The following is a 21,097-nucleotide window of genomic DNA, read 5'->3' as shown; positions in this document are numbered from 1 at the left end:
TGTCCATGCGTCAAGTCTGGAAGGAGAAAAGTCAAGTGCTGCTAAAGAAGGACAAAAAAAGGAAAGGATTCCAAGAAAGAACGGAAGACTACAACCCAATGCTTGTAAAAGAACTGTTTTTAAAAGACCTGTCTACATGCTCAGAAGGTTGGACCGAATACCAGTTTGGAATAAAATATCTCATCTGCTGTTTCCTTCAAAAACCGAGTAATTTGTTGACACAAATGCTTATTCTCTGTCTCAGAGCTCTGATATAAAAATCTTTTTTATTACTTTTTCCAGTTAACTGATTTAGGTATGGGAATATATATATATATGTGTGTGTGGGTGCGAGTGTGAAGGGACGAATATTAAAAAGGGACTTTAAAAATTAGTTAAGGTAGAAAAGAAGACTTTCTAAAAATTAATGTCGGATATTTAAAAATTTGATCTATGTGCTATTGTTTTACTTTGTTACTAGTTAAGACTTGTTTGATAATAAACTGTTTATTTTGTTGTTCGATAAAGAAACCTGTTTTCGTGTGTCCTATTCTGGAGGAACATAGTGTATCCGATTGACAGTTTGAACAAGTGGAAAACTTGTTATATGTTATGACCTGTGGAGAAGTGGGACTGAATTAACAGTGCACTCCTCCCACCTTGGTCATAACACTATTAATTTTGTCGCAAATTATTTTTTCTAGAAATTTCCCCAACCGAAGTTAAACTGACTGGCCTGTAGTTGCTGGGCTTATCTTTACACCCTTTTTTGAACAAGGGTTTAACATTTGCAATTTTCCAGTCCTCTGGCACCACCCCCAATTCTAAGGAAGTCTGAAAAATGTGCCTCTGTGATTTCCACCCTCACTTCCCTCAGTATCCTTGGATGCATCGCATTTGGTCCTGGCACTTTATCCATTTTAAGTGCAGACAACCTATCTAACACGTCCTCTTTATCAATTTTAAACCCCTCTAGTGTCTGAATTAGCTCCTTTCACCATTGCCTGGGTTGTATCTTCTTCCTTGATAAAGACAGATACAAAGTATTCATTTAATACCTCAGTTATGCCCTCTGCCTCCATGTGTAAATCCCCTTTCTGATCAATAATCGGCCTCACTCCTCCTTTTTCCACCTTTTTATTATTTATGTCTGTAGGAAACTTTGGGATTCCCTTTAATGTTAGCTGCCAGTCTCTTTTCATGCTCTCTCTTTGCTTCTCTTATTTCACTTCCCCTCTGGACCTTCTATATTCAGCCTGGTTCTCAATAGTATTTTCTACCTGGCATCTGTCAAAAGCACATTTTTTCTTATTTATCTTAATTTCTACCTCTTTTGTCATCCAAGGAGCTCTGGATTTGTTTACCCTTCCTTTCCCCTTCGAGGGAACATACTTTGACTGTGCCTGAACTATCTTTTATTTGAATGCAGCCCATTGCTCAACTACTGTTTCTCCTGCCAACTTCTAACTCTAATTTATTCGCCCCAACTCCATTCTAACCCCATTGAAGTTGGCTTTCCCCCAGTTAATTATTCTTACTCTGGATTGCTCTTTGTCCTTTTCCATAGTCAGCCTAAACCTTATGATACAATGATCACTGTCCCCTAAATGCCCTCCTACTGATACTTGATCCACTTGGTGAATCTCATTCCCAAGAACCAGGTCCAGCAGTGCCTCCTTTCTCGTTGGACTAGCAACATACTGTTGTAAAAAATCTTCCTGAACACACCCTAGGAACTTTTGCCCCTCACATTACTATTATCCCAGTCTAAGTTTGGATAGTAAAAGTCCTCCATTCAATAATCATCAGATTAGTCAAGCACGATCTGCCTTTTACAAATCTGTGCTGGCTCTCCCTATTTAACTGGAACCTCCCCAAATGCCTGTTGATTTTTTTCCCCCTAATTATTGTTTCTAAAACTTTACCCACCACTGATGTTAAACTGACTATCCTGTAGTTGCTAGGACTGTCCTTACATCCTTTCTTGAATAAAGGTGTCATTTTTGCTATTCTCCAATCCTCTGGCACCTCCATCATATCTAGGGAAGATTGGAAGATTATGGCAAGCCTTTCCACTATCTCCAGCCCACTTCCTTTAGCAACCCTGATGTAAGCCATCCGGGCCAGGCAACTTATCCATTCTAAGCATAGCCAGCCTTTCCAGTACATCTTTCCTATCAATTTTCACCCCATCCATTACCTCTACCATTTCTGCTTCAACTGATATTTTGTCAGCTCCTCTTCCTTAGTAAACACTGAAACAAAATACTCATTAAGTATTCTAGCCTTACCTTGCATCTCTTCACCCTCTTTGTCCCTAATAAGCCCCACCTGCCTCTTACTACCCGCTTACTATTTACATGCGGGTAGAAGGTTTTTGGTTCTCTTCTTCTCTCTCTGCAGATGCTGCCAGATCTGCTGAGTATTTCCAGCACTTTCTGTTGTTATTTCGGATTTTCAGCATCTGCAGTATTTTCCTTTTATTATCGAAGATTTTTGGGTTCCCTTTTATGTTGATTGCTATTCTATTCTCACACTCTTTGCCAGTCTTATTTTCCTCTGCACCTCCCCTCTCAACTTATTGTATATTGGTTTTCACTTGAAGAATTCATCTGACATGCATCATCCACACATCATAATCTCCATCTCCCTTGTCATCCAAGGAGCCCTGGCTTTTGTTCCCTTACCTTTCACCTCTGTTGGAATGTACCTAGCCCGTGCCTAAAGCATCTCCTTAAAGATCACAATTGTTCTGTTCCAGTTTTTCCTGACAGTCTTCAGTTCCATTTCATCCTGGCTAGATCCCCTCTCATCCCATTAAAATTAGCCCTCTTCCTATTTCGAAGTTCTACTTTAGATTGTTCTTTGCTCTTCTCCATTACCTTATGATATGATGATCACTCCTACCAAAGTGCTCCCCCCACAGACACTTGGTCCACCTCATTCCCCAGCACCAGATCCAGCAATGCCTTCTTCGTTGCACCAAGGAAGTTCTCCTGAACACATTTCAGAAGTTCCTCCCCCTCCTTTCCCTTTACTCTAACATTAACCCAGTCAATATTTGGGTAATTAAAGTCCCTAATATCAGCACTCTACAGTTCTTACACGGTCCCTACAGATTTGCTCCTCTCTCTCTCTCAGTATTTTGAGGCCTATAGAACACCACCAGAAATGTGATCATCCTTTTTTTTGCTTCTCAACTCTAACCAACTGAATTCTGTCCTTACCCCGTCAAGGACATCCACTGTTTCCAACACTGCAATGTCTTCCCTAATCAGGACTACCACCCCACCTCCCTTTTCTCCTTCTCTATCTTTCCTGAATACTTTATATCCTTGAACATTAAGCGCTCAGTATTCACCATTTTTAAGCCACATTTCCGCTATTGCCATTACATCATATTCCCATACTATTTGTGTTTGTAGCTCAGCAACCTTATTCAGCACACTTTGTGCATTTACGCACATGCATTATAATCCTGTCTTTGCATTCCTCATAGTCTTTCTCAGTCTGCTTCTATCTAATATGAAACTATTCCCTTCTCTAGTACTGTCAAACACTCTCACATTATGCACCTTATTCCTCTTTCCTACTTCTATATGCTGGTGCCCATCCCCTTGCCAATTTAGTTTAAACCCTCCCCAACCACACTAGTGAACCTCCCTGTGAGGACATTGATCCCAGTCCAGTTGAGGTGCCTCCTGCCCCAGAATTGGTCCCAATGCCCTCGAATCTGAAGCCATCCTTCAAGCCACGCATTGATCCTCCCTATCTTTCTATTTCTATTCCCGCTAGCGTGTGGCACTGGGACACTTGACCACGAGGAATGACGTGGTCCAATTGAATAGAGCGTTCCGCAGCAACGTGGCTAGACCTATCCTTCATAACACTGGGGACAGATAGAACCTCAGCACATCATGACACTTCTCTTGTTGGGCTTGCTGTGTACTGGCTAAAAAAAAGCTTTGCTAAAAGCATTTTAAGAATTTTGCACCCTTTATACTAAATTATTAGGATAGTTGAAATCCAGTACTTCTGTTTCTGCACTTTTTTCAGCAACTTCCCTACATATTCACTCTTTCATCCCCTGAGACTGTTAAGGATTTTTATATACACTCACATCTCTATCTACAACGTCACTTCACTAACTTCTCCGGCTCTTTGTTAATCAGTGCATGGGTACAAGGTCGGGCAGATCACTGCACAGCAGCATCCCACAAAGTAGGTGAGTCACCAGCAGGACAACCTGTACCCGCTCAAAGATTCCTCTCGCACAAGGCGGCGAGGACCCGGGCATCTTTTTTTTAATTTCCAAAATATACTTTATTCGTAAAAAACTGTAAAGAATACATTACAAAACAATTCAAAAACAGCACCAAGTCAAACAATACAAACAGTGCAAGGGAGATCAGTTTCCTTCAATACAGGAGCGAGTTGCCTCACAACCCTTCCATTTCATTTTTCATGTCAAATACATTTTACAGCAAACAAATATATACTGGATCCAGTTCGAGGGGTTTCCCATGGATCCAGCCCCTCAGTCTAGCTTGGTGGGGGAACCTTACACTGTGGTCTTTCCCCATTGAGCCTTTGCTGCGGCTGCCCCAAGCTTTAGTGCGTCCCTCAGCACGTAGTCCTGGACCTTGGAATGTGCCATTCTGCAACACTCGGTCATGGACAACTCTTTGCGCTGGAAGTCCAGCAAGTTTCGGGCAGACCAAAGGGCGTCTTTCACCGAATTGATAGCCCTCCAGCAGCAGTTGATGTTTGTCTCGGTGTGCGTCCCTGGGAACAGCCCGTAGAGCACAGACTCCTGTGTTACAGAGCTGCTTGGGATGAACCTCGACAAAAACCACTGCATCTCTTTCCACACCTGCTTTGCAAAGGCACATTCCAGGAGGAGGTGGGCGACCGTCTCTTCCCCACCACAGCCACCTCAAGGGCATTGTGTGGAGGGGTGAGACTCTCTGGGCGTGCAGGAAGGATCTGACGGGGAGGGCCCTTCTCACCACCAGCCAAGCTACGTCTTGGTGCTTGTTTGAAAGTTCTGGTGATGAGGCATTCCGCCAAATGACTTTGACGGTCTGCTCGGGGAACCATCCGACAGGATCCACCATTTCCTTTTCCCGTAGGGCCTTGAGGACATTCCGTGCAGACCACTGCCTGATGGACCGGTGGTCAAAGGTGTTTTCCCGCAGAAACTGCTCCACGAAGGATAGGTGGTACGGCACCGCCCAACTGCACGGAGCGTTCCGCGGCAATGTGACCAGGCCCCCACATGTTCAACTTTTGTTGTACCTTGGCTACTCGCTCCTCCCATGTTTTGGTGCACGCCCCAGCCCTTCCGAACCATATCCCCAGCACCTTCAGGACCTGACGGTGAAGGGGACAAAGGATCGGTCAGCCCAGTTCCCAAAGAACATGGCCTCGCTCTTGCCGTGGTTAACTTTGGCTCCCTAGGCCAGTTCGAACTGGTCGCAGACTCTCATCAGTCTGCGCACGGACAGCGGATCCGAGCAGAAGACGGCGACGTCATCCATGTACAGGGAGGTTTTAACCTGACTGCCTCCGCTGCCTGGGATTGTCACCCCTCTTATGCTCGCATCCTTCCTAATAGACTCAGCAAAGGGTTCCATACAGCAAACAAACAAGACCGGGGACAGAGGACAGCCCTGTCAGACTCCGGATTGGATCGGGAAACTTTCAGATTCCCACCCGTTGATTGAGACTGCGCTACTGATGTTTGTGTAGAGCAGTTTGATCCAATTGCAGATTCCCTCCCCAAACCCCATTTTGGAAAGCACATCCATCATGTAGGTGTGCGATATCCTGTCAAAAGCTTTCTTCTGGTCCAGGCTGATGAGGCAGGTGTCCACCCTCCTGTCCCGTACATAGGTGATCCCTGAGTAGCGCGAGACTATCAGAGATCTTCCTGCCGGGTACAGTACAGGTCTGATCGGGGTGAATCACCAACTCCAGAGCAGACTTGATCCGACTGGCTATGACTTTGGACAGAATCTTGTCGTCAACATTAAGCAGTGAGATGGGCCGCCAATTTCTGATTTCCGCCCTCTCCCAGGAGCATACTCTCGTATACTTCCAGCAGGTCTGGGCCGACTCAATCCCACAGGGCCGAGTACAACTCAACCGGTAAGCCATCGCTTCCGGGAGTTTTACTCGTCTCGAAGGACTCGACGGCCTTTGTCAGCTCGTCCAGAGTTAGCGGCTTGTCCAGTCTCTCCCTCCTGCTGTCATCTAAGACCTCTGTGATAGATGACAGGAAGGACTGGGAGGCTCTGCTGTCTGTGGGCTTCGTGTCATACAGCCCAGCATAAAAGGATTTGCTGATCCTTAGTATGTCGGACTGTGAAGACGATACCGAGCCATCTTCTTCCTTCAGGCTGCTGATAACAGAGCTCTCTCTGTGTACCTTTTGGAAGAAGTAACGCGAGCACGTCTCATCCTGCTCGATGGAGCGGACTCTGGACCGGAAGATGATCTTGGAGGCCTCTGTGGCAAAGAGCGAGGCCTGCTGGCTCTTCACCTCTTGGAGATCCTCCTTGACCTGGACCCCCATCGACTGCAGCCGGAGCAGATTTTGCAAACTTTTCTGGAGTTGGGACATTTCCCTCTGTCTCTCTCTCGCCCTCTGAACACCTTTGTAGATAAAAAACCTCTTGATGTTCTCCTTGATCGCTTCCCACCAGTGAACTGGAGACTCAAAGAGGGGTTTCACGGTCCTCCAACCTTTGTAATCCCTTTTGAGTTCCTCAACGTTCTCTGGGGTCAGCAGTGTCGCATTGAGCTTCCACGTCCCTCTGCCAACCCGCTGGTTGTCCTGTAAGTGACAGTCGGCCAGTAAGAGGCAGTGGTCAGAGAAGAACACCGGCTTGATGTCGGTGGATCTGACCGTGATGGCACGGGACACAAACAGGAAGTCAATCCTGGAACGGGCAGACCCGTCCGATCTTGACCATGTGTATCTGCGCTGCGCTCCGTCTGCAGGTTTGCTGAAGACGTCGTGCAGTTTGGCATCTTTTACTCTTTAAGAATCTGGACGTAGTGCCCAGTTTGCTGTCATCACTGCCGAATCGTGAAGTTACCTCCCCGCAGCAGAATACCCAGGCCGGAGGAATGGCAATCATTACCCCCTGACCAGATCGATGGCCCGTGGGTCCACCATCACAACCATTGCCTGTAGGTGCTGAGATGTGGTATTCCACATTCCTGCAGAAACAGTAGGTCGGCTTTGACCTTGGCGAGGTAATCCAAGGTTGAAACACATTGCGTAGTGGATTTAACACTATGCACATTAATTGAAGCAATCCTTATACCCATTTTTTAAGTTATTTGTCCTTGCTAGTCCCAGTCCTTCAGGATGTTCCTGCATACCCATAGTGTACACAAGCTGTTTCACGTTCGTTGGGCTCAGAAACCCCTCCTGGTTTCTCATGCAGGGTTTGTTCCGCTGGGGTGACATCAGGGGGGGTCTTGTAGGCAGCAAGGATTGGGCTGTCCTCTGCTGTTCCCCCTCGAAAACATCACTGCTCCCGGCTTCCCAGAGCTGGAGTGCGCCAGACGTGTTGTTGCTCTCGATGTCCCGGAGCTGGGGTGCGTTGGGGCGCACTGGGCCCATCACAGCTTGCAGTGCCCGGGGGCTTTATCTTCCAGCACCTTTGACTTGTGTCGCCTCTTTTGCAGGAGCCGTCATTCCGACACTTCCTCGTCCAGGGAAGAGGAGCTGCTGTAGTCTGTCTCAGACGGTAGCCCCCTCTTGCCACTGGTTTGGGTAGTGACCTGTTCCGCTTTTGGCAGATTTTTCTTTGTGGTTTTCTTTTGTACCTCTTGCCACTGACCTGTTTCACCATCTGCTTCCTCCTCCTCCATTGATTCTGCAGGGTAGGTGCTGGGTCGCTGGTTTCAGCTGCCTCCCCTTTCTTCTCCTTCTCAGGTAGACTTTTCTCGCTGCGGAGAAGGTTGTTTGTCTCCTTCCCAGCACCAGACGCATTTGTTGTTCCGGCCTTTCCTTGGACCTTGCAGCCTGAGCGTAACTGAGGCAGTGTTTGGGGCAGGTTTTGTAGAGGTGGCCTGCCTCACCACACAGGTTGCAACACTTATTCTGTTAATAGCAACTTCCCTATATAATAGCTCTTACAGCACCCTCTGTCGGTTCACAGTTTTTATATAGATTCAGATCTTTTCAAGCTCTTTTTTAACCAATGCATGGGTACCAGGTCGGGCAAATCACTGCACAGCGGCATCCCACAAAGTAGGTGAGTCACCAGCAGGGCGACCTTTACCCGCTCAAAAATTCCTCTCGCACAAGGCGGCGAGGACCCGGGCGTCACCCCGGACCGTTATTTTCCTTACTCATTAGTTTAAGGCATACCAGATCAGCGCAGCGGTTGGGATCAGGCCACAATCAATCCCACGCACAGTCAGGGTGACGCCGCCAACCCACGGCTCAGAGTGGCAGAGTTTGTGTAGACTAGCACCCTGTCTCTGTTCAGAGTTCGTAGCCTTTCTTAAAATAATCGATACGGTAATGTAAATAAGAAGATTCCAGTATGCAAAATAGGAAGCCTCGAGGCATTATGGGAACAACTGTCTTTCCTGCCCGCGGGGGATTGTGGGGGTTGTAGTTCTCTCTCAGCAGCTTTCAGTTTCATTTCGCCTTTTTGCTGATCTTGTGTTCAGCAGTTCCACGGTTCCAGTGGGGAAGGAACAGGAGCAGGAACAGGAATAGCAGCAGGAGCAGAAACAGGAGCAGGAGCAGGAGCAGAAACTGGAATAGCAGCAGGAACAGGAGCAGAAGCAGAAACAGGAATAGCAGCAGGAACAGGAGCAGAAGCAGAAACAGGAATAGCAGCAGGAACAGGAGCAGAAAAGGAGCAGGAGCAGGAACAGGAATAGCAGCAGGAACAGGAGCAGAAGCAGAAACAGGAATAGCAGCAGGAACAGGAGCAGAAGCAGAAACAGGAATAGCAGCAGGAACAGGAGCAGAAGCAGAAACAGGAATAGCAGCAGGAACAGGAGCAGAAAAGGAGCAGGAGCAGGAACAGGAATAGCAGCAGGAACAGGAGCAGAAGCAGGAACAGGAATAGCAGCAGGAACAGGAGCAGGAGCAGAAACAGGAATAGCAGCAGAAACAGGAGCAGAAACAGGAGCAGGAACAGGAATAGCAGCAGGAACAGGAGCAGGAGCAGAAACAGGAACAAGAGCAGGAACGGGAACAGGGAATTACCAGAGGTGAGTGCAGACATTTCAAATGTCAAGATTTATTTGCTAATTGTCTGTAACATTTTAGCCTGGCTTATCAGACTTCAATGAATTTTATTTATCTGATTTTTTAAAACAAGATTGAAGTGTCTTTTAAAAGATCTTTAAATGTATATTCAAGATTTATCGAAATCCTTTGATGTTTCAATGTAAAAGACTCTTTTGAAAGATTGAAGTGACTTTTAAAAATGGTATCTTTTAAAATGCTGCTCACAACTGAGACTATCTTTCTAACAGGTGCTGCAACACCTTAACCATTAAGGGAGACACATGTCTCTTCAACTCTTTGCTCTTTATGCCTTCTGTCATGCGAGGGCCCGATACAGGGAACAGCGAAGGAGAGTCAGGCACCATTGCCGTCGGCTGATCCGCAGGCACTATTACCCACCCCAGCGAGTGTATAAGGAGAGGATGTCATTCGAGATGATGTCGGAGGAGTTGTGTGTGAGGCGACTGCGTTTCAGTAAGGAGGCAATCGGCCGCCTCTGTGATATCTTACAGGAGGACCTCAAGCCAAGTTCTCGATGCCGCACTGCCTTGTCAGTGGCAATGAAGGTCACCACGGCACTGAATTTTTATGCGTGCGGGTCATTTCAATCAGGTATTGGTGACATGTGCAACATCACCCAGAGTGCCGCGAGAGCCTGCATTCACCAGGTAACGGATGCTATTTTCCGTAGGGCTTCTGATTTCATTAATTTTGACATGTCCCCAGCACAGGTGAGGGACAGGGCAATCACATTTTACAGGATTGCTGGCTTCCCCAAAGTGCTTGGGGTTATCGATGGAACCCACATCCTGTTGAAGGCACCGGGTACGTACGTTAACAGGAAGGGGTTCCACTCACTGAACGTCATGATCGTTTGTGATGCCCAGCTGCAGATCCTGAATGTGAATGCGGATCACTGGGGCAGTGCTCATGATGCCTTTGTCCTCGGCAACTCAAACTTGTATCACTTGATGGGTACGGTACCTCGAATATCTGGATGGCTCTTAGGTGACAAGGGTTACCCGCTGAAAACGTGGCTGATGACACCTTACCACAGGACCAACGGTGCAGCACAGGAAAGGTACAACCGCGCACACGTCTGCACGCACCAGGCGGTGGAGAGGACAATCCAGGTGCTGAAATCACGCTTCCGGTGTCTGGATGGCTCAAGGGGAACTTTACAGTACTCCTCTGCTAAAGTCTCGAGGATTGTGGTGGCCTGCTGTGCATTGCACAACTTTGCCCTGCAGGAAGGACTGACCCTTCACCCTGCAGACGGGATTGCGGAGGAGATGGAGGATCCCGATGTGGATGTTGCTGGAGCCGCACCTCCTGGAACACCTGAGGAAACCCCGGGAGCAGCCGCCAGAGCAGCGAGAGAGCAGCTGGTGACTGAAGCATTTGGACATTGAGAGAAACAAAATCTCTCAGCCTCCCCCTGGAAATCAGACGAAAGACCCGTGTCGATGGAAAGTGAAACAAGCCACATTTTATTTTAGCAGCAAAGACTCATTGTAATATTTTTGAGGTGGTTATTGCTGAGCAAGGTTAACTTCTGCTGTTTAGTGCAAGACTTTTAATATCATTTGTGTTAATGAGCTATTTTTCTACTTTGTAAACTGTTGCAATGTTAATGAAGCTCATGTTCATAACATTATTTTGAATATTTTAGAATGTCTACAAGCTCATGTGTAAATACAACAACAAACCCAAGAAGAATACAAATAGTAATTTACAGATATAACTCTGAAAAATTATCACCTGCTGTCTGTCCCTCTCTTCATACACAGAATGTACTTTATTCTTAAAATTTGTTCAGATTTGACATTACACAAAGTGCAATACAGATCAGTTTCTTTCAATACACAACATGAAATGCCTCAACATTGACTCCGGACCCCAGGAAGTCTCATGGCATCAGGTCAAACTTGGGCAAGGAAACCTCCTGCTGATTACCACCTACTTCCCTCCCTCAACTGGTGAATCAGTACTCCTCCATGTTGATCTCCACTTGGAGGAAGCACTGAGGGTAGCAAGGACATAGAATGTACTCTGGGTGGGGGACTTCAATGTCCATCACCAAGAGTGGTTTGGTAGCACCACTACTGACCGAGCTGGCCGAGTCCTGAAGGACATAGCTGCTAGACTGGGTCTGCGGCAGGTGGCGAGGGAACCAACAAGAGGGAAAAACATACTTGACATCGTCCTCACCAATCTGCCTGCCGCAGATGCATCTGTCCATGACTGTATTGGTAGGAGTGACCACTGCACAGTCCTTGTGGAGACAAAGTCCCGTCTTCACATTGAGGATACCCTCCATCGTGTTGTGTGGCATTATCACCGTGCTAAATGGGATGGATTTCGAACAGATCTAGCAATGCAAAACTGGGCATCCATGAGGCGCTGTGGGCCATCAGCAGCAGCAGAATTGTACTCTACCACAAGCTGTAACCTCATGGCCCGGCATATCCCCCACTGTACCGTTACCATCAAGCCAGGAGACCAACCCTCGTTCAATGAAGAGTGCAGGAGGGCATGCCAGGAGCAAAACCAGGCGTACCTAAAAATGAGGTGCCAACCTGGTGAAGCTGCAAGACAGGACTACTTGCATGTCAAACAGCGGAAGCAGCATGCGATAGACAGAGCTCAGCGATCCCACAAGCAACTGATCAGATATAAGACAAAAACAAGAAATGCTGGAATCACTCAGCAGGTCTGGCAGCATCTGTGGAAAGAGAAGCAGAGTTAACGTTTCGGGTCAGTGACCCTTCTTCGGAACTTCTTCGGTCACTGACCCGAAACGTTAACTCTGCTTCTCTTTCCACAGATGCTGCCAGACCTGCTGAGTGATTCCAGCATTTCTTGTTTTTGTTTCAGATTTCCAGCATCCGCAGTATTTTGCTTTGATCAGATCTAAGCTCTGCAGTCCTGCCACATCCAGTTGTTAATGGTAGTGGACAATTAAACAACGAACTGGAGGAGGTGGCTCCACAAATATCCCCATCCACAATGATGGGGAAGCCCAGCACATCAGTGTGAAAGATACGGCTGAAGCATTCGCAACAATCTTCAGTCAGAAGTGCCGAGTTGATGATCCATCTCGGCCTCCTCCTGAAGTCCCCAGCATCACAGATGCCAGACTTCAGCCAATTCGATTCACTCTGCGTGATATCAAGAAACGACTGAAGACACTGGATACTGCAAAGGCTATGGGCCCTGACAATATTCCAGCAATTGTACTGAAGATCTGTGCTCCAGAACTTGCCGCGCCCCTAGCCAAGCTGTTCCAGTACAGCTACAACACTGGTATCTACCCTGCAATGTGGAAAATTGTCCAGTATGTCCTGTACACAAAAAGCAGGACAAATCCAACCCAGCCAATTACTGCCCCATCAGTCTACTCCTGATCATTAGTAAAGTGATGGAAGATGTCGTCGACAGTGCTATCAAATGTCACTTAAACAGCAATAACCTGTTCACTGATGCTCAGTTTGGTTTCCGCCAGAACCACTCGGCTTGAGAACTCAATACACCCTTGGTCCAAGCATGGTCAAAAGAGCTGAACTCAAGAAGTGAAGTGAGAGTGACTGCCCTGAATATCAAGGCAGCATTTGACTGAGTATGGCATCAAGGAGCCCTAGCAAAACTGGAGTCAATGGGAATCGGGGGAAAACTCTCTGCTGGTTGGAGTTATACCTAGCACAAAGGAAGATGGTTGTGATTTTTAAAGGACGATCATCTCAGCCCGAGGACATCATTGCAGGAGTTCCTCAGGGTAGTGTCCTAGGCCTAAACATCTTCTGTTGCTTCATCAATGACCTTCCTTCCATCATTAGGTCAGAAGTGGGGAAATTTACTGATGATTGCACCATTCGCAACTCCTCTGATACTGAAGCAGTCTGTGTCCATATGCAGCAAGACCTGGACAACATTCAGGCTTGGGCTGGTAAGTGGCAAGTAACATTTGCACCACACAAGTGCTAGGCAATGAGAATCTGCAATAAGGGAGAATCTCGTGTTACGACTGAGGCAGGAGGAGTGCTCTGTCTTTTCTAGTACCACCTCTCCACAGGTCACAACATATATTTAAAATGTTTACCCAGTTACCGATACGGTCAATCATAGATTCTACTCTTTATCCCCAAATAAAATACACCAACCAGGTTTCTTCAATAAACAACAAAATTATCAGTTTATTATAAAACAAGACTTAACAAGTAACGAAGCAAAGCATGAACACACAGATTGAAATATGAAAGTTCCCTTTTTACCTTAGCCCCACACACACTGGTTAACTGAAAAATAAAGAGATTTTCTCTGCAGTGCTCTTTTACAAGAAAAAAACAACAAAAAATACTTTGGCTAAATCCTTGCTAATTCTTGAAGAAAGAAAGAGAAGATGTGGAAGGAGTGGACCTGTGGGGAGCACGCCGAGTGCTGAGAGGAGCTCTTCCAACACGCCGGAGTTTTGAAAAAAAAAGGCAAACAGTGACATCAGAGGAGAGCTGCAAGGTGATTGGTTGGTGAGTAGCAGCTGTTAGAATATCTTTAAAAAAAGGGGAAAGTTTTTTTTTGTTGGAAAAAAAATCCTCTGGTGATAAGGTGAGTACTACTAAAGTGTTTTTTTTAAGGACTTTAGATTGAAGTGGGTAGAACAAGGCCCCTAGTATAATTAGTATTTTTTAATTAAGGGAGTAACTAATTAACCTAAGGGTAAGTCATGACAGGAGAACTCAGCCCCGTGATATGCTCCTCCTGCGCTATGTGGGAAATCAGGGACGCTTCCAGTGTCCCTGGTGACCATGTGTGCAGGAAGTGTATCCATCTGCAGCTACTGACTACCCGCATTACGAGCTGGAGTTGTGGGTGGACTCACAGTGGAGCATCCGCGATGCTGAGGAAGTCATGGAGAGCACGTTTAGTGAGGTGGTCACACCGCAGGTAATGGCTGCACAGGCAGAAAAGAGATGGGTGACCACCAGACGGAGTAGTAGGCACTGGCAGGTAGTGCAGGAGGCCCCTGTGGCCATCCCCCTCTCAAACAGATATACCGCTTTGGATACTGTTGGGGGGGATGACCTCTCAGGGGAAAGCTGCAACAGCCAAGTTCGTGGCACTACGGAGGGCTCTGCTGCACAGCAGGGGAGGAAAAGATCGAGGAACAGCATCTCATCTACCGATTAGGCACACTACAGCCTGCCGGACTGAACATTGAGTTCAATAATTTCAGAGCATGACAGCCCCCCATTTTACTTTCATTTTTAGTTATTTTTTTCTTCCTTTTTTTTACATTCTTTTTTACATTTTTTACTATCTTTTTTTGCATTTATTTCATTTCATCTTAGTTTGTTCAGTTTGCTTACCCACTGTTTTTTTCAGGTTTTTTTTCAGGTTTGCACTTGCTGCTGTTCAATATTCAGTGTATTCACACCTAATCTGTACTAATGCTTTGTCTTTCAACACACCATTAACATATTGTTTGCCTTTGCTCCGTGACCTTTTGGTCAGCTATGTGGCCTGGTCCAATCTGCACCTTCTCCTTTGTTATCTCTTGCCCCACCCCCACCTCACTTGCTTATAATCTGTGACTTTTCTAATATTTGTCAGTTCCGAAGAAGGGTCACTGACCCGAAACGTTAACTCTGCTTCTCTTTCCACAGATGCTGCCAGACCTGCTGAGTGATTCCAGCATTTATTGTTTTTGTTTCAGATTTCCAGCATCCGCAGTATTTTGCTTTTATTTAAGGGGAGGAAAAGGGTGGGAAGAGCTATAGTGATAGGGGATTCTATCGTAAGGGGTGCAGATAGGCGTTTCAGTGGCCACAAACGAGACTCCATGATGGTATGTTGCCCCCCTGGTGCTAGAGTCAAGGATGTCTCGGAGCGGCTGCAGGACATTCTGAAAGGGGAGGGTGAGCAGCCAGAGGTCGTGGTCCATATTGGTACTAACGACATAGGCAGGAAGAGAGATGAGGTCCTGCAAAGTGAATATAGGGAGTTAGGCAGAAGGTTAAGAAGCAGGACCTCTAGGGTTGTAATCTCAGGATTACTCCCTGTGCCACGTGCTAGTGAGGGTAGGAATAGGAGGATAAGGCAAATGAATGCGTGGCTGAAGAGCTGGTGTAGGCGGGAGGGCTTCAGCTACTTGGATCATTGAGATCTCTTCTGGTGCAGAGGTGACCTGTACAAGAGGGACGGGTTGCATCTAAACTGGAGGGGGACCAATATCCTTGCAGGGAGGTTTGCTAGCACTACTCGGGAGGGTTTAAACTAGTCTTGCAGGGGGGTGGGACCCAAAGTAGTAGTCTCTCGGATGAGATAGTTGAGGCAAATGTAGAGGTTAAAGCAAGCAAGTCCAGTCGGCAGGCCGGGCAGGGGCAGGACAGGGAGCGTGGAAGGTCTGGTAGGCTAAACTGCATTTACTTTAATGCAAGAAGCCTTACTGGTAAGGCAGATGAACTCAGAACATGGATCGGTACATGGGATTGCGATATTATAGCTATTACGGAAACGTGGTTGAGGGATGGGCAGGACTGGCAGCTCAATGTTCTGGGGTACCGATCCTTCTGGCGTGACAGAGGTGGAGGTAAGAGAGGAGGGGGAGTTGCACTATTGATTAGGGAGGACATCACGGCAGTACTTAGAGAGGATATCCTGGGGGGAATGTCCACCGAGGCCATATGGGGAGAACTTAGAAATAAGAAAGGGTGATCACTTTGATGGGATTATACTATAGGCCCCCCAATAATCAGAGGGAAGTGAAGGAGCATATATGTAGGGAAATCACAGATAGGTGTAGGAATTATAGGGTTGTAATAGTAGGTGATTTTAACTTCCCTAATATTGACTGGGACAGCCTTAGTGCTAAGGGATCAGATGGGGAAGAATTTGTTAAGTGTGTCCGGGATAGTTTTCTGAAGAAGTATGTGGATGGCCCTACTAGAGAAGGGGATACACTCGACCTCCTCTTAGGAAATGAGGATGGGCAGGTGTTTGATGTGTCAGTGGGGGAGCACTTTGGGACCAGTGACCATAACTCTATTAGCTTCAAGATAGTTATGGAAATGGATAGGACTGGTCCTCAGATTGAAGTCCTAAATTGGGGGAAGGCTAATTTCGATGGCATCAGACAGGAACTCTCAAAAGTTGAATGGGAGAGGCTGTTTACAGGTAAAGGGACGTCTGGCAAGTGGGAGGCTTTTAAAAGTGAGATAGGAAGAGTTCAGGGCCGGCATGTTCCTGTTAGATGGAAGGGCAAGGCTGGCAAGTTAAGGGAACCTTGGTTGACGAGGGATATTGAGGGTCTGGTCAGGACAAAGAAGGAGGCATATGTCAGGTAAAGGCAGCTGGGATCGAGCGAGTCCCTCGAGGAGTATAGGGGATGTAGGAGTACACATAAGAAGGAAATTAGGAGGGTGAAAAGGGGCCATGTGTTTTCCCTGGCAGATAAGATAAAGGATAATCCTAAAAGACTCTGTAAGGATATTAAGAGTAAAAGGGTAGCTAGGTAGAGAGTAGGTCCCCTTAAGGATCAGTGTGGCAATCTATGTGTAGAGCGCGGGAAATGGGCGAGGTCTTAAATGAATATTTCTCATCCGTATGTAACGTGGAGAAGGTCATGGAAGCTAGTGAGTTCAAGGGAGGGAACACCGATATCCTGGAGCATATCAACATTACAAAGGAGGAGGTGTTGGAGGTTTTGAAGGTGGATAAATCCCCAGGGCCTGACCAGGTGTATCCTAGGATGCTACGGGAAGCAAGGGAGGAGATTGCTGGGGCCCTGGCAGAAATATTTGTATCATCGCTAGCCATGGATGAGGTACTGCAAGACTGGAGGATAGCTAATGTGCCTTTATTTAAGAAGGGCAGCAGGGATAAGCCAGGGAATTACAGCTCGGTGAGCCTTACATCAGTGGTGGAAAAGTTATTGGAAGGGATTCTAAGAGACAGGATTTATATGCATCTGGAAAGGCATGGTCTGATTAGGGATAGTCAGCATGGCTTTGTGCATGGGAAATCATGTCTCACGAACTTGATTGAGTTTTTCGAGGAGGTGACCAAGAGGATTGACGAGGGCAGGGTGATGGACGTTGTCTCCATGGACAAGGTCCCGCATGGTAGGCTGGTCCAGAAGGTTCGAACACATGGGATCCAGGGTGAGCTCGCAAATTGGATACAAAATTGGCTTGGTGATAGGAGGCAGAGGGTGGTAGTGGAGGGTTGTTTTTCAGATTGGAGGCCGGTGACCAGTGGTGTGCCGCAGGGATCGGTGCTGGGCCCTCTGTTGTTTGTCATATATATTAATGACTTGGATGTGAATGTAAAGGGCATGATTAGTACGTTTGCAGATGACACCAAAATTGGTGGTATAGTGGACAGTGAAGAAGGTTGTGAGGTTACAACAGGATATAGATCAACTGGGAAAGTGGGCAAGGGAGTGGCAAATGGAATTTAACGCAGACAAGTGTGAAGTGATGCATTTTGGGAAGTTAAACCAGTGCAGGACATATACAGTGAATGGTAGGGCCCTGGGGAGTGTTGTTGAGCAGAGAGACCTTGGGGTGCAAGTACATAGTTGCCTGAAAGTGGCAACACATGTAGACAGGGTGGTGAAGAAGGCGTATGGCATGCTTGCCTTCATCGGCCGAGGCATTGAGTACAAGAGTTGGGACGTCATGTTACAATTGTACATAACGTTGGTTAGGCCGCATTTGGAGTACTGTGTGCAGTTCTGGTCACCACACTACAGGAAAGATGTGATTAAGCTAGAGAGGATGCAGAAAAGATTCACAAGGATGTTGCCTGGTTTAGAGGGCTTGAGTTATAAAGAGAGATTGGATAGGCTGGGTCTGTTTTCCCTGGAGCGAAGAAGGCTGAGAGGGGACATGATAGAGGTATATAAAATTATGAGAGGCATCGATAAGGTAGAAAGCCAGAGTCTGTTTCCCATGGTAGGGGTGACTAAAACTAGAGGGCATAGATTTAAGGTGAGAGGGAGGAGGTTTAAAGGGGATCAAAGGGGTAAACTTTTCACACAAAGAATAGTGGGTATCTGGAATGAGCTGCCTGAGGAGGTGGTGGAGGCAGGAACAGTAGCGACATTTAAGAGGCATCTGGACAGATACTTGAATGAGCAAAGCATAGAGGAATATGGAATTAATGCAGGCAGGTGGGATTAGTATAGATAGGCATTATGGTCGGCATGGATGCGGTGGATCGAAGGGCCTGTTTCTATGCTGTATGACTCTATGATGTCAGGTGTCCCTTTTGGTTTGGTGTCTGGGATCTTTTCTGGAGCAGTTCATTATGGAGATGTCGCGAAGTAGTCTGATAGGCTGTCCAGGAGAAATGTGGCATCAGGGATTTCAGTTATCACACTCTGGATTGGCAGGTTTTTCAAAGAGGTAGCGAAAGATGAGCTGGTATCTTATCTCAGCAGGCTGACCTCTAACTGCCTTCAAACACAGTCCACACCCCAACTGAACAAAAACAATATCTCCGAAGCGAAACACCAAACAGCAAGTCAGAACCTCCTGACCACCATACATCTTGACATGTCACTTCTCTGTAAACATCTCCCCCAAGTCACCAAGTTTTCTGTTGTTTATTGAACTTAAAGCATCTGATATCCAGGAAAGGTTTGTTTTCAAACAAGACCTCTCAGTGACCCTTGTAAAAAAGCATCCATGGAGCCTTCCCAGTCTTAAATGAATCCATCTCCACAATTCTAGCATAGAAATCCTCAAAAAAAATTAGAAGCATTTTCATAACTCTAACCATCTTCGTTTGACATTCAATAGCATTACCATTGCTGAATCCACCACTATCAACATCCTGGGGGATTACCATTGACCAGAAACTGCGGCTACAAGAGCGGGTGAGAGGCTGGGAATTCTGAGGCGAGTAACTCACCTCCTGACTCCCCAAAGCCTGTCCACCATCCACAAGGCACAAGTCAGGAGTGTGATGGAATACTCTCCACTTGCCTGGATGGGTGCAGCTCCAACAACACTCAGGAAACTCGACGTCATCCAGGACAAAGCAGCCCACTTGATTGGCACCCCATCCACAAACATTCACTCCCTCCACCACTGGCGCACAGTGCCAGCAGTGTGTACCATATACAAGATGCACTGCAGCAACTCACCAATGCTCCTTCGACAGCATCTTCCAAACCCGCGACCTCTACCACCTAGAAGAACAAGGGCAGCAGATGCATAGGAACACCACCTGCAAGTTCCCCTCCAAGTTACACACCATCCTGACTTGGAACTATATCGCCGTTCCTTCACTGTCGCTGGGTCAAAATCCTGGAACTCCCTTCCTAACAGCACTGTGGGTGTACCTACCCCAAATGGACTGCAGCGGTTCAAGAAGGCAGCTCACCACCACCTTCTCAAGGGCAATTAGGGATGGGCAATAAATGCTGGCCTGGCTAATGATGCCCACATTCCATGAAAGAATAAAAAAATTCACTGCACTTGCCATTTCAGATTATATTTATGATGTACATTTACATTTCATGTCAAACATTCTCTGGTGTATACAGCCTAGGAGTTTTACACAGGTTCCAGCTCCTCGGTTCACTATGGATGCTTTTTTACACAGTGGTCTTTCCCCATTGAGCCTTTCCTGTGGCTGCCCCAAGCTTTCGTGCGTCCCTCAGCACGTAGTCCTGGACCTTGGAATGTGCCAGTCTGCAACACTCGGTCGTGGACAACTCTTTGCACTGGAAGACCAGCAGGTTTCGGGCAGACCAAAGGGCGTCTTTCACCGAATTGATGGTCCTCCAGCAGCAGTTGATGTTTATCTCGGTGTGCGTCCCTGGGAACAGCCCGTAAAGCACAGACTCCTGTGTTACAGAGCTGCTTGGGATGAACCTCGAGAAAAACCACTGCATCTCTTTCCACACCTGCTTTGCAAAGACACATTCCAGAAGGAGGTGGCCCATTACCCACTCCTGCACCGTGGTGGTCACCCAAGTGTCTTCCGCTTTATCTGGAGATCAAAGATGGACCATGTTCACGAGGACTTGGATGTTCAAACCTCTGGATAAGTGTGGGTAAAATGTACCCAACGTCGCCCTCATCCTGATGACCACTTTCATGTGCGGCTGCATCAAGCTGTGTGTAGATCCCCAGTACGCAAACACCAAGTGTCACTACGTGCTGAGGTTCTATCTGTCCCCGGTGTTGTGAAGGTTGGGTCTGGTCACATTGCCGTGGAACGCTCCATCCAGTTGGACCGTGCCGTACCACCTATCCTTCGTGGGAAAGTTTCTGCGGGAAAACACCTTTGACCACCGATCCATCAGGCAGTGGTCTGCACGGAATGTCCTCAAGGCCCTACGGGAAAAGGAGATGGTGGATCCAGTCGGATGGTTCCCCGAGCAGACCGCCAAAGTCATTTCCAGAACTTTCAAGCAAACACCAAGATGTAGCTTGGCTGGTGGTGAGAAGGGCCCTCCCCGTCAGATCCCTCCTGCACACCTGGAGTCTCACCGCCTCTGCACGCTGCCCTCGAGGCGGCTGTGGCGGGGAAGAGACTGTTGCCCACCTCTTCATTCTGAACATCTTCTAGAAAGGCCACCCTGGCCAACAGCATTAAGTCATTCAATTGCTTGTGACATTGCCCATGGCATGGTGCTGTTAGCAGTTACACTCTCTGCAGCCTCCTTCCACATCGAGAAGCTAATTCTTCTAGCTACCCTGCACTTAATGTTCACAATAAACAGGAGGAGGCCATTCAGCCCCTCAATACTGTTATAAAGGAACGAAAGGAGGCCATTCAACCCCTTGAGACTGTTAGATAAAAACAGGAGGAGTCCATTCAGCCCCTCGATACTGTTAT

The 21,097-nt window shown here is 47.1% G+C and overlaps 2 non-coding genes and 1 pseudogene across 2 annotated transcripts; 1 reads left to right on the top strand and 2 right to left on the bottom strand.

The window, feature by feature from the left end:
- Positions 1–4,167: 4,167 nt before the first annotated feature.
- Positions 4,168–4,294, bottom strand: LOC137354850 (U12 minor spliceosomal RNA). Its single transcript, XR_010970505.1, has one exon. It is a non-coding gene; the product is annotated as a U12 minor spliceosomal RNA (small nuclear RNA).
- Positions 4,295–8,215: 3,921 nt separating this feature from the next.
- On the bottom strand, positions 8,216–8,366 carry LOC137354849 (U12 minor spliceosomal RNA). Its single transcript, XR_010970503.1, has one exon. It is a non-coding gene; the product is annotated as a U12 minor spliceosomal RNA (small nuclear RNA).
- Positions 8,367–8,669: 303 nt separating this feature from the next.
- LOC137353613 (putative nuclease HARBI1 pseudogene) lies at positions 8,670–10,962 on the top strand (annotated as a pseudogene).
- The last annotated feature ends 10,135 nt before the right edge of the window (positions 10,963–21,097 follow it).

The sequence above is a fragment of the Heterodontus francisci genome, chromosome 41 (genome assembly GCF_036365525.1).
Source record: "Heterodontus francisci isolate sHetFra1 chromosome 41, sHetFra1.hap1, whole genome shotgun sequence".
Classification (NCBI taxonomy): Eukaryota; Metazoa; Chordata; class Chondrichthyes; order Heterodontiformes; family Heterodontidae; genus Heterodontus; species Heterodontus francisci.
This window is presented reverse-complemented; position numbering and strand designations above follow the sequence as displayed.